This window comes from Sturnus vulgaris, chromosome 1, assembly GCF_052056855.1.
Source record: "Sturnus vulgaris isolate bStuVul1 chromosome 1, bStuVul1.hap1, whole genome shotgun sequence".
Lineage (NCBI taxonomy): Eukaryota > Metazoa > Chordata > Aves > Passeriformes > Sturnidae > Sturnus > Sturnus vulgaris.
Window position 1 is genome coordinate 74,596,181 of NC_142243.1, and position 14,432 is coordinate 74,610,612.

At 38.1% G+C, this 14,432-nt stretch overlaps 1 protein-coding gene across 1 annotated transcript in view; it reads right to left on the reverse strand.

Moving 5' to 3' along the window:
* GMDS (GDP-mannose 4,6-dehydratase) overlaps window positions 1-14,432 on the reverse strand; it is a 404,327-nt gene that overhangs the window by 375,482 nt on the left and 14,413 nt on the right. The gene's annotated exons all lie outside the window — the stretch shown is intronic.

Here is a 14,432-nt window from a genome sequence, read left to right on the forward strand (position 1 = left end):
TGTGCTTTGGGTGTTAGCGACTCCCAGACTTTGGAGGAGCATTTGTATACAGTCTTTACAAGCAACCAGTAAACACCATACTTAATTGTTTAATCTGAGCAACTAGTGAAAGAAAAACAATTTGGATGATTAAATGCAAATTTATTTCAGAGATCCGTCAGAGCGATGAGGACCAAACTGCGAGTTTCACTGAGCAGACAAGAAGCAAATATATTACAACTTTAGATGGCCGCAAAGGAAAAATAAAGGAAATATAAAGGAACAGTAAAAAGAGAGAACTGATTCTTATCAGTTGATTACATTACCTTAAAGTGCGTTGCCCCCACTTCAACAGCCAGAAGCTGACAAATTTCACTTTGCTTACAAGCTATATCACAACACAAGAAAAACACATAAGCATAAAAATAGCGAGGATGCTACCGCCCACATCATTCTTTGTGGTTTAATCAAGGCTGATTCACGCTTATGCTCTCTTCAACCCAAGCCCTAGTGCACATGTAATTACAGATTAATGAGATACTGTAAGAGATGTTGCTGTGATTTAAAGTGGGCATTTCTTGGGTGAACTGCCTCAGGTGAAGATGCTGTGAGAGCAATTAAAGGCTAAATGGAGCAACTGCATTCAAGCTGCACTACCAGCTACAGATCTCAACTATCACCAAAAAAAGTATTTAGTGCAGTGTTGCCTCTCTAATATACAATTCCATACTCCTTCTCTATACATCTTCTCAAATAATTATAAATTTATTTTGCATAGATCTGTGAACAAATTGACCTTGCCGACTTGCATAAGCCCCCTCCTTCCTGACAGTCAGTCAACACAACCTACTGGAAGCCTCAATATTCCTTGCTAGGAATATTCCAGGTTCTTCATTCCCATAGCTCACAGGAATTTCCCAGGCTTTTAGAAGAAGCATTCCCAAATGGATCTGCTGCCAAATCAATCGAAGGTGCTGAGCACACATTTTCAACACAACAGGCACAGTATAAACAGCAGTCTTAGACTTTCACACCCACTATTGTGCTAAGCTTTTAGTTAAAAGCCTGTAAATGTAAGCATATGGAAGGTGACAACAGTGCTGAAGATCAAGGTCTATTAAACAAAACTGTGGCATATAAGAAAAAAGCTTTTTTTTTATCACACCACATTTGCCTGTTAAGCATAGAGAATATTTGACTATGATATGTTTATTCTAAGTGTTTTCACTTAAAGACCATAAATGTCTTCAAGCACTTAAAAGATAAAACACCACTTTCACTGTTTTAACTTTAGACTACCTGTTACCACAGAAATTGCTACTCAGTCAGCAAGAAAAAATAGCTTCAAACAAGTCAGTAACTGTTTAGAGCATAAGATATTTCCCATCTTGTGGGGGCTTGTGGCAGGGAGTTCATTCCCCTTGGAGGAGGGTAACAAATTAAGGAAGATAATGAAGATGCTCACAATGCCTAATTTTTCCCAGACTGAGGGAGTAAAAGAGAAAGTTGAAACTGTGACAGAATTCTAAAGTCCAATTTATTACAAAAGATGCATGAACCAAGGTGATGCCACACAGTGGTACGATAATCTAAGTAAAGAAGTGAGAGAGAGCAATTCATGCTGTTTATTACAAGTAGCTACAATGCTCCGAGGACTCATCCACTAGGAAAGGACAGACAGAGAGTTGTCATTCCATAATTCATCACATACAAGAGAACAGACTAAAACATAGAAGAAAAACGCTGGACACCTGATGCTTTAGGATTTCCAAAGGTAGCCTCTATCCCCCGACCATTTTTCATTCTAACTGGAATCTTTCAACATCTGTAAAACTGAAAATAGTACACTCAATATGTCCTCAACTCAGTATAACGTGCTTCCAAGTTGAAAACAGACCTCTGGGATAAAGCAAAATGAAAAAAATATGTGAGAAACCAAATAATGCAGCATCACTCCATTTATCATCCCATTATAGTGAAAAATACACAACTTCTTAGAAACATCAGGGGACAAACAAAAGAAATCTTGCATACAAAAAAAACACAGTAAGAAAACATTAGAGTGTAGAAGTTTATTTCATTTTGTGAGTTTGTTTTCATTTTAACACACACAAGTCAGCCTAACTGTGAAACTACAATCTGCTTTTCAAAACTCTTTATCCTTCGGCACTGTATTTTACAAAATCCTATCAATAACTCCTTTCAGGACATGATTTCAACAATAGAATTCAATATTACTGGAATAAAACCAACACTTATCTAGCTCAACTTATGCAATAAGGTTCAAGAATTTCTAACATATAACTAGTCAAAGCAGTACTCAATCATGGCATGAAATTTAAATTAGAAAAAAAAAATCAACTTAGAAGATTTGAGACAGTTTTTAAGTATTATTTATATGAATTCATTAGGATCCTGTCCACTGCTTTGTCTAATTAAAAGCTTGCCATTTATATTTCTGCAAAACTTCTACAATAAATGAATTCATCAGTTACAACCTGTGCTGTCTTGACCTATTCATATAATATCAATTGCAAGCAAAAATAATAGGAACCAATTAGACAACAGTAACCAGCATAGCAGGACTTTCATTCCCAGGCAAGGCTGGAAAAATAACAGTCAATAGTGGCGAGGCAACAAACACAGACTGTTCATCTGATGCTTGATCAAACTCTAAATATCCACCATGCTATATTCTTGAGCCCTTATAAGATACATTTTGCACCTAAAAGTTAACTACAAGTTCTTCTATGAACACCTGCTAACAACTCACAAAACAAAATTGGTCCACAAAGCCAGCACTTCCAGAAAATATGAGGCTAAATTAAATCTCTGTATCTAGCTGGCTGTAATTTACAAGCCTTTACAATACACCTGACAAATCACATGCCTTCTCTATTTTAATACTCTTTTCAATTGCATTTTATATTTTATCTTACTAAAAGTATTTAAAAGTCTTACTATCAAAGCAAATAAAAGGAAGGAACAAAGTCCTCAAATTCCCCTTTCCAATCTCTACATTAAAGGCTGTGACCCAAATCAAAGCTTGTGAAAGTTTTCCCATTGTAGGAACCCAGGAAAACAAATTGACTATTAGTCCCTTATCACAACTTTTACACAATGATATTTTTCTCTGTATTTATCAATATTCCCTTGTTCTTTTATACCAATCCTTTAGTACAAGAAAAGCAATACTTTCAAGTGGAATTGGAAGGACTAGTTTTTAAATTAGTGTTCCTTTCAGACAACACAGCAGTTTTCAGAATACTTCCATTTCTAAACTAATAGTTATTCACATTAAAATACACCTTTGCAAGTCTTGAAGCTCCAGCCTCTTACTGACTGTGAGAGTCAAACCTAAAATCAGTTTTAATTAACTTTTTAAAGAATGCTTTCTAGCATTGGTGACATTTTCCAGGACATTTCACAAATTTTCCATAGCAAGTTTCTCTGCTTTTAGCCATAGTGCAAGATTAGGAAAACGGTTCCAATTTTCAGGTTTGTAAATAACAATCAGAAATCCAACTGTTTTTTTCCCCCCAGGGGAGTGAATTTATTAATAATTCAGTAGCCCTGCTATTGTATTTCTGATTTCATAGCTCTAGTAAATTGACCCATGAACTTCGGGTGTTGTACACTCCCAGTCTTGGTAATGTAACTTTCAACACTTCAGTCAATGGTCTTAGCTAAGGTAGTTCCTAAAAATCAAAGTATTTTTACTTAGAAAAATCTTCCAAAAAAGCAAAAAAAATATATGTATACTTTTTTTTTAAAGATATGCATATTTATATTAAAACCTTTACCCTACTGTCATTATAAATTAAAAATTATACTCATAAACAACTTAACCTCTCTCTTCTTATTTGAGGAAAGTGTTACCCAACCACTTGAACCTACAGCCTGCCCCCATAAGGCTGAACAGGTGGTCAAAGCCCTAATTTGACTTCCCTTTGCTGTATATTTGGAAACCATTAAAATAAACTGTGAACAAAAATATCATTAAGAGTACCAGACACCCGCCATTAAAAAACTCATTTTGAGTTAGTGTAGCAATGCCATCAGGAGCTCTTCAAACCTGGCTAGCTCATCTCCAAGTTCTGTTTGCATCTACTGAGGAGTGAGAAATTACTGCTTCCAAGGGAAAGGAAAAAAAAAGAAAAAAAGGAAAGAGGGGAAAGGTACTCATCTGTGGCTGTAAAGATATTCTTAACAGCTCTGGTGTGAATATCCAGCTTTGAAGAAGAATCTGCTTGAAGAACTACTTTCCCTTAATTCTTGTATGCAGCTGGCTGTAAGACACTGCTAATTAGAGTGCAGTGCCCAGTTAAGGTAAATTAATTGACCTGCACAGCAAAGAACAAGACAAATAATTTACTGCCTTAATTCCTCTCCCTCAAACATGCATACCTTACCTCTTAGAAGAAGAAGAATAAAATATTTCTGAATAATAGAAAATTTATGTGCTATTTCTCACATTTTAGCCAAGGCAGACACATTTTCAGTGGGGTTTTTTGTCTGGTGCAATTTTAATACAATTTAAATGTATATACATGTAATTTCCATGTAATTAAAGCCCTTTGAAATTAGTTGTACTACCAGACTCAATTTTGCAAAAATTAAAGCAGAACAAATCCTAAAAAACTGGAGGAAGTTGCTACCTAGACACCTAGGATTTTATTGAAAACTTTCCACAACAGCAGCTTCTTCAGCAGGTGCACAGAGAATATTTACTTCACTTGAATTTATTCCACTTGTAAAATTGAATAACAGTTCCTACAAAGCTGAAAGCAACTCTAAATAGAAATTGTGGAAGAAAAATAAGCTTTCTAATCTATAAAACATAACTAGAGATAATCTTGCACTTAGTGGCAGGAAGGTTTCCACTCTGAACACCTTTAAAAGGTGCAGAGAAAGGAAGTAAGCTCTGAAAGAAGTCTCTGCTTATCTCATTTAAAACTACTGATAATTGCCTGATGGGTGGTAGCTTCCCTTTCTGTTGTTTTTGCTTGTAGCCCAGCTCCCAAAGCTGAAAATCCCATCTTTACTCCTCTCCCCCAAGAGACTTAAAACTGCTTTAAGTACTTCAGTCAGTTTAACTGAGTATAGGTTGACCCCAGCCACAGGAAAATATTAACATGCAGTAAACAAGAAAAGGATTATTAATTCATATTGCTAAGAAGAATAAATAAAACCATGTATGTTTGTGTGTGTATCCATATATAATCAAAAAGAGTAACGTTCTCTTGGTTAAGAGAAGTAATACCAAAGGTAACACACAACCTATATGTTTGACCCGTATTTAATTGTCAGCATGTTTCATAATGTGTAGGGTTTGAAAATTAAATAATTTTCTAAAGGACTGAAGTGTACAGAAATACCATTGAAAGCCCACAAGAATAACTAATTGACTTAAAAACCAAGGGCCCCTCCAATTTTAAGGAACAGATATTCCAATTTATCTCCCAAATAACCCCTGGGTGGATAAGGGGACAGTAAGGTACAGACAGCACAGAAGAACCTGTTGGCATTTATATTTGGAATAAAGCATGTCCATTAACTGAGACAACTGTTGCCCATAACAAGACTCCTAGTTCACCACAACTGTAAGTTTTTCTCACATGGAAAAGCTTTCAATGAACCATATTTTAGTTCACTCAGGAACAATTCCAGCTCTAAGGGATTGCAAAGTAGCGCTCAAAGACAAATTAAATGCTTTGTGCATGATGGGAAAGTATTTGAGTGAAGGAAGCCCTCAACACTTTCTGAAAAGCCACAGATTTTATCTTTATAGTTAATATAAATGTGGTTTTGCTCATCCTTGAGTGTTTAAATTATACTTACAAACTGTGGCAAGCAAATTAATGTCACAAATCTGCAGCAAGTGTACTTTGCTTTTATACTCCATTTTGAGTATACTCAGCAGACCACCCTTTTTACAAGGGCACCAGTATTACCAAAACCAAGCCCAAAAAGCTAAGAACCACTCATCTGACACAGACACCTTCAGCTTATAAAAAAGGGTGAGACCTGACATATTCAAAATACAGTTGCAAAAAGATTTGCAAGTGCTTTTCTTGTGCCACATTACTCAGGCCAATCTAGACATTGGACAAAGCTGGTCATTCTCTGAACTGCTTGCAAAACTTGCTTAAGAGCATGGAAAAAAATTTGTCAAGAAAATAACCCTAAAAATAAAATTAAAATAAAAAAATCCCATTCTAAAAAAGCATCACAACAGCATTCATAAAAGTCTCCCACAGTGGACCTACTGTATTGTCTGATGTAATTTGGCATTTTTCTCTAGAGCCAGTCAATAACAGGAACTCAATCATAAATGTCCTGCTTTCCGGTGAGCGCGGCAGCCTCAGCTGCACAGCCTAACGAGCCAGGGGCACACCAGGTTCAGCAACAGCTGGAAGAGAAGTCCACCAGAGAAGGTTAATAGTTTTTTGTTTGTTTTTAATAAAGCCAGAATTCTGTCTTTGTTAAAAAAAAAAAAAAAAAAAAAATAAGGCCACAAAACCACGAACAATCCACACTCCAAATTCTCCCAACATTCCAAAAAAAAGGCAGAAAAGAGCAGAGAAGAACAAAGAAGGGCAAAAACGGGTAAAGAAGGGTGAGAAACAAAGAGTAGAATGGAAGAAAAGAAAGGCAGAGAAGAGTGGAGATGACCTGATGTAAAAGAAGATCAAAGAAAAAACAAAGACAGAAGTTCAAAGAACTTTGAAGAAATTCAAGGAAGACCAGGAATTATCCTTACTGCAGATGCAGTTCTTCTGCTAAGAGCTCTTGTACTTAGAGCACCACATGCATATCTAGTGCAAGTTACCATCCTAGCAGGAACCTACTTAACTGATTTTGCAAACTACTAGCTTTTCAAACTGGAAAGAAACTGGAAAGAAACAGCTAGTTTTCCATTAGCCTAAAGATATTGCTACTATAAAAAAAAAAGTAAGCACTTTGAAATATTTTCTCTTTAATTTTCTTATTCGTTTTTAACTCAACTGAGTTTTTACATAGTTCATCAAGCAGATTCATCCATTTATTGGCTTTTGACAGGAATCCTGTAACATCCATGGGGAAAATGGAGTATTGTTGAAGGAGCAGCAATACATAGCTCACTCTGTGTATACCATATGTGTAAGAATCACTTAAGATCTGAATGAAGAATGCCTTTATGTGAAGCTCCCTCCCCACAAAAGGAAAAAAAAAAAAAAAGACTCGCTATAAATCTAAATAGCTAGAATTCTGACTCCTACTAAAAGTGAAAAATAATCAGTAACTTTACCATGTGCATAAGTTTTGGTATTAAAGATGTCATCTTAATTACAATTAAAGCACTGAGATCATTTCCTATGAAAAAGCTGTTCAGGTTTATTAGTTCAGTGGAGAGTTTTCAATCTCAATCTTAACCTGAGAATCAAGATTTAGAGCAAAGGCATTTTCTGTGGTTACACAAAGTCTAACTCACACTCAACATATTGCAGTCACTTGGTTCAACATAATAAATCTACAAGAGGTTTCTGAACAGTATCAAAACTGATTAGACACCTGTACACACACCTCATTTCATTTAGATTAGAAATGCCTGTAGCAGCCCAGAACCCTCAAATATTTATGTGGCTAAAATCTGTGTTCATTTAAAACAAGATCATTTTTGACTGACACCTTTTTGATTAGCTTGAGTTCTCTATTTCACATTTGTCAGCTTGCAGTGATTGTCAAGAGGGGTTCAAATCCCCATTTCCATCTGCACACAGCTAGAGTGAAATAAGTGATGGCTACCCTAAATGTCAATTTTAACCTAAAAAAAGTAAGTTCTTCTTTTGTTACTAAGATGCCAGCTCCAAGCTTCAACTGAAAGTTGAGCATATTTGTGGGTGAAGACAAATCTATATCTCACATGCCATTGAGGTTGATCCCTGCAGGCTCTGTCCATTCTCCCACTGGACACTGGCCCAGTACTCAGAGCAACACAGCTCCATCCACTCCTGGCAGGGTAGGTTTCCAGACAGGGGCATTTGCCTGGAGCAAAACACTGTACTTGCAAGGCAAATAACACCATACACCCTCATGGGAAACAGATACCAGCAGATGGCATGCAAGGGAGAAAGACCCTGTAGATCACTGCCCCAACAGGGACTGTCTCACTCACCAAGGCTCTCCAAAGAAGCTGGACAAAGACCATCTCAAAAGATGAAGGAAAGAATAAAGTGTATGGATCAAGATGCATTTAATACCTCCCTCATTGCTGAGAGAATGAGAATGAAGACAGGCAAGCTTTTCTGTTGAAAAAGAGGGTCCTCAGATTTTGGAGACAGAGAAAAGGAATTGCCCTGTCCTTTTACTCTTCTCACTTTTGCTTCCAAGGGGCCTCTTCTCAGCTCCTCATCCAACACTAGCACCAAGTACAGTGGCCCCAGCACCCTCTATAATCGAAGCACTCCTGGCTGCCTCAGGCTCTGCTTCTCATGTGGTTCTTCCACACCTTTTCCTCTCTCACCAATGAAAAGGGTAGACAGTGATTAGAGGACTGAATCTGGCTAACACACCACATGAGCAGCAGCCTACAAAGCATAAGGTACTTTGTAGATATCTTATTTTGCACAGAATATTTTTTTGTCTTTTGATAATTATGTACAAATTGTTTTAAATAGTTAGTAAATGGGCACTCACTGTTTTTATTTATCTAGAATTTTAAGAGTCACTTCCAGATTTAATTACATCAGTACTGGATACTTTTGCTATTCTCCATTTTTACAACACGTAAGAAGCAATGGTTTTGCATTCTCAGAATTCAAAGGTATCAAGAGAAGATACTCAGAAAGAATACCCATTTATTACAATTGAAAGAAATAAAATATTTCCAACCTATTTATTTTCAAAACTGAAAAGGTTAGCACTAAGAACCCCAACACACAAGATGTCAGTCACTGTACTACAGCACAAAGACTGCATTTGGTATAATAGTCCTATACAGAACAAAAGGAAGGTTATCACTGCAGCACATGTGGTACTTGTGGAGCCTTTATACTTGAACTGTGATAAACATCATCTGTTTCATTTTTTAAATAGTTCAGAAATAGCAATAAGTAATTGTTTTTTAACAATAAAAAAAATTTGTCACAAAGCTGTTATTGCGAAACCAAAAAGTCATGTAAACAGCCTACACCAGGCAATTTTTTGATGAAAAAAATGCTGCTCCATTTCAAATTTCAATCAAAACAGATCATCAGCCAGTCACAGCATATCAAAGATTTTTAAAGGATAAATTTAAACACAGAGGGTATTCATTTAATAGAGACATGCATATCTGTTTCCACAGTGACAAGCCACATAGAACTTCAGGGGTTTGTTTTCAAACTAGTAGCTAACAAGGTGTCCTTATACTGTCGAATACAGATTGCAGCAAAATCCTTTAAACATAAAACTCCACATTTTTGATACCAGAATTGGCATCCTGCAGTTAATTTCCTCTAAAAGACCAAAAATTGCCTTTTGCTTCTCCACATAGTTTACTGATTTCACTAGCACCACAAAAGGGGTCCTGAACTCTTCCTAGTTTCACTGCTCTGCCAACTCAGCTGCAGTGGTCCTCACAACAGCTGTCCTCTGCCCTCTCTGCCTGACTGCCTCCTCAACTTAGCCAACATCCAGAGCCAACCTCTTTATCCAGCCTCCTGTTTAACTAGATCCTTGGTGGGGTTTTAACCATCTACTTCAGCAGATGACTTCTGCCTCAGTTTTATTTCAAAACTGCCACTCCCCATTTCTCTTCTACATAATGCTGATCTACTTCTAATAGCCCTCATTTAGATTACAGCACAGTTCTGAAACTCCCAAGAAGACTAAAAAATCAGAAGAGACGCTCTGAGATTTCACTTCTGTTTCCCAGTCTCATCACAGCTTAGTGAAGAAGAGAAATTCTGTCAAGCCTTACGTCTGATAGTCCAGAAAATACTTCACAGACCCACAAGGATGTTGAGTCTCTCAGAAGAAAAATGTTGTAAGGACAGGAACACAGTCAATATGGAGAGAAAGCCTTTTCAGGGGTCTGACAAACAAGACCATAAAGTCCATATTTATCTGCATGAACCGACTTTTGTAAGAGTTTATGAATACAGACAAATCAGAGACAAAGTCCCAAGAAAGACCTTGAGACTACACTCCAAATCACTCACTTCACCCTAAAGTGGTATGAAGATCGTGCACCACTGTCAAACATGCTCAGTCTATCTCATACTGTTTTCTCTCATAGTTGGTTCATTTGGATTGACATGTTATGAAACAGACAATCAGTGTAGGAAGTTTTAGGATCCAGCCCGGCAAGAAACAGAAGGCAAAATGGGACAGTCATATAACAGGAAGTTTCTAGGAAACAGTGCTGCCAAACTCACCAATCACAGAACTCTGGTTCTGTGGTAGCAGAACCCTGAAGAAGATCCCCAATGCTCTGCATCAATACCACACTGTGTTGCCAAATATAATCTGCGTTAACCATTTCTTTCTTCCCTTAAGCATTAATTCAGATATCAGCAATTCAAGCTGATTTAGTGCCAAACTGTATTTAACAAAGAGAATGCCAAAAAGCAATAACTAAGCATTAACTCCTGTCAACAAACAACACACACGTTCCAGCAGTTGCTTTTAGACCATCCAAATTATAAAATACTACTTTATTTTATTTTCTCCACTCTCAGTTTCCATGCGTTATCCATAAGCAAACCCTCCTTACTGAGAATCTGAGGACGAACAGAAAAGTAGCTTAGTTCACATGAGAAATCTGAAAATCCAAATGCCAGTGCTGTAAAACATGAAGCAATTGAAAACATAAGAAAACTGAAAATCATCCAAGCATATGTAAGAACACAAGGATCTCATCCTACTCACACTAATTTCCTTCTTTAAAAACAAATTAAATTGAGTTTTCGCTCTTTGTCAAGACAACATAGCTCGAATCTTTATAGAATATACTTTTTGCCAAAAAAACAGAAACATTCCTATTCTTCATCAGAGTCAAGACTTTTTTTAAAAAGCTGCCACTATGCCAAAGTAATACATGCCTTCTGCAACCACCTATTTTTTTACCCAGATGAACAAGATACATATAAAATTTTAAATAGGTAACATTCAGCAAATTACTTGAAACGTTCTTTCCAGAAGACAAGTACAATTTTCTGCTGGAACAGAAACCTTATCACTTCCTGAAACTACACTCAGATGCAATAGTCCCACAGCTCCTCATGGGTGGAAGAAGCATGTAAATCTCTGCACATCTGGACATGCTAAATCATTAAAAGAAAAGAATCAAATTGTTGTTGGCTAACTGTGTCTTTTTTAAGCATGCAAAAAAGTCAAGTCTGGGAATAAACTGGCAACTTCACAAGTCTCAGAGTAGGAGAGGTAGAAATATCATTAATTGCTTTGCTCACTGCCCAGCGCTACATCACTGCATAGCACTCCAGCTGTGACACAGTAGAATTCTGTCTAGAAAGACATGTACTTCACAACTTCATATCTGGAGAGAAGACTGCCCATTGAGGAGTTTTCCTCCCTTCCCACTCAACTTGGAAAGCTGAAGGGCTGACATCAGCTGTAAAGTTAACCATCAGTTTCTCTGACAGCTTGGAAAGGGAGGGGGGGGAAATGGTGGCAGCTACAGCTGTTTGATGACAGTGCTTCTGGCAACAGGTTCTCTAACAACCAAAACCTAACAGCACAGGAGGTGGGCAGCTAATTTTCATACAAAACAGATAAGGTCCAAATCAGAAAAGGCACAGTGGGAGAAAATATCTGAGGAAAAAGGGGAAGAAAGCTTATATACTGGAGGAACAACATTTCTTGCTGCTTAAAAATACATTTCACTTGTGATAAAAAGTTCAGGTTTAGGCATGACCAGATCTTTCCTGCAAGCACAGCCAGGCATTTGCAGCACGTTGGGAAGGGCATTTATCCAGGTATTGTCTTCAGCCAGACTAAGGTGTGCAGCCACTCTTTAAAAGCCTGCTTTCAAACCAAGGACTAAGCAAAGCAAAGATACTGACTCTAGGCAAATGATTTCTTTCAAGTCACAAAAAACATAAGGCAGCCTGAAAAACATAAGGACTGTTATGACCAAGTTTGTGTATATTGCGTCCTCTCTTAAGGAGTAGGAAAGGTTAGGGGCTTTATTGTATACAAAGTACCAAGAAAGTTATTATTACTTGATTTTCTCCCCTTATTAAAAAAATACCTCCTCAATACCTCCTTCATGCAAAGGGCTCATCTTCCTTTTCAAGGCAGCCCAGCCAGACCCACTGTCTCCATCCTCCAGACAGAAAACTTTGCTGTGCCAGTGCAGCACAGCCCTGCATGCAGGTGGGGAAGGGGGAGAGCAGTACAGTGCTACTGCATCATCAGTCTTACAGGGAACGGGAGCATAATCCCCACTGAGTATCTGTGCTGCAGGGGAAAAAAAAAAAATCAGGATAGAAAAATGGACAGTACTCTCTGCTAATTTTCATACCAACATGAAATAAAGTTCAACAAATGGAGAATAGCCATTATGGGATTCTGGGTCACAAGCCTCCTGTCTCTGGCAGGAAAAGATGGGAAACAGTGCCCTAGTCCTGTTCCAAACAGTGCTCTGCATGGAGATTGGGGATTTTCTCATTTTCCCTATGCCACTAGGCTCTCCCCATTGATGACACCAACTTCTCACTTTGATTCTTCACACACATAAAGTTTACTTTCCCATTAGAAAGAAAACTGACAAAAGTTTCCACGCCCATTTCAAGCTTCACTGTATTTAAGAGTTTCCAGCAAAGGCTGAAAGGGCATGGACCTGACTTAACTCCACTTGAAACTCCACGCTCAGGAGGTCTGGACACCCAACAAGATCCTATCACAGCTGTCCAAAACAGCTGCTCTTCTTGAAAGTGGTCAAGGAAGTGACACAAAGCAGCTTCTGCCTATATAAAGCCTCATTACTTCCTAAAATACTCACTACAAAGCTCAGCCATCAGTGATCATACTTGGTCATGAGGAATTCACAGGAAACAGCTTAAAAGTGGAATCCTAAAAACAGCCAAGTACAGCTGAGGTACTGAGAATCATGTCAGAATTGAATGACACCAATCCAGAACTGCTGATGCAGAGCAGCAATATTTACCTTAAGGTAGCTTGTCATGTTTCACCTTTAACCATTACTTAAGGAGTATCAAGTTTATCCACAGCATACTGCAAACACCTAGAGAAGGCAATTCACTTATTTAAACCTGCAAACAAGCTTTCTTGAAAAATACTTTTTTGTTCACGAACACACACAGTTTCACTCTTACATGCTTCCACTTAAAGGGACCATCCTACCTTTATCCTCCATTCCCACTGCCAGCTGTATATTCCTGCCATTTTGCCAGCACTCAGTACACCTGTGTGGCCAACCAAGGTCACCTACAGCTGAAGACCAAACAAAAAACCCTGAAAGGTTTTCAGCTGGAGCCAATTTTAGGAGTCCTAATCTTTTCCTAGCTCTTATTTTACTAGCAACCTTCAACGTTGAACACCTATAACCTTGCATTTCCTGCCCTAGACATAGATGATGCAAAACCACCTCTTGTGAGTTGAGGATTTCATTTGGTTGGGCCTGACAGCAGCAATGCTGACAGGCCATTGAAACAACCAAAACTAGAGGTAGGAGAAAGAGAAGCCATCTCTAGTGCCATCCCCCCCACCTCGCCAATATTTCCACTAGATTAGTCAGCCTTTTATCTCACACATAACAAACTAAGCGTGACTAAATGTATTAACAAGATAGCAATGTTAGGAGTGTTAGCTCTGCAAGGCTGGTCTCCCTGCTAATTAAGCCATTCCTCCTCCAAAATCTCTTAAAAACCAAGTAAGAACTTCCACCTCAATCCAGATCAAGTTCTTCACTACCTAAACTGTTTAAAGGTGCAGCTATAGACACAAGCATATTACAGTATCTGATATAATTTTGAAATCCAAATCAAAGCATTACCAATTGCACATAAACTTCAGATGCATTTTCCAAATGTCAACAAGCTCAGATAGAGGCCAGGAAGAAAAAAAAGTGTATCAGTACCACACCACGTCTGCTAGCCATGTTTCAACAGCAGTCCCAAAGAGGTTATAACTGGATTTGAACACTGACTTGTTTGCTTTATAGATGCCAGGAGCCACACACAGAAAATTGCTCACTTCTGAAACAAATTACTCTCAGTTCAGCTTCTCCAGAGGTCAAGATAATTATGTCCTGGTGTATTATTGCACTCACAAGCACTACCTGGTAGAGGCAGCGTGACAGTCCTCGGCTGCTCTGAAATGAGACTCAGTGATAGCCGTACGAGGGAACAACAGCTTTTACAGCCCGCGCCGTGGAGGGCGTTTCTCCAAGCTGTCTGAAGAGTGACTATTGCCACCTAAGCTGTTCCAGAGCCGTGTTCTGTACA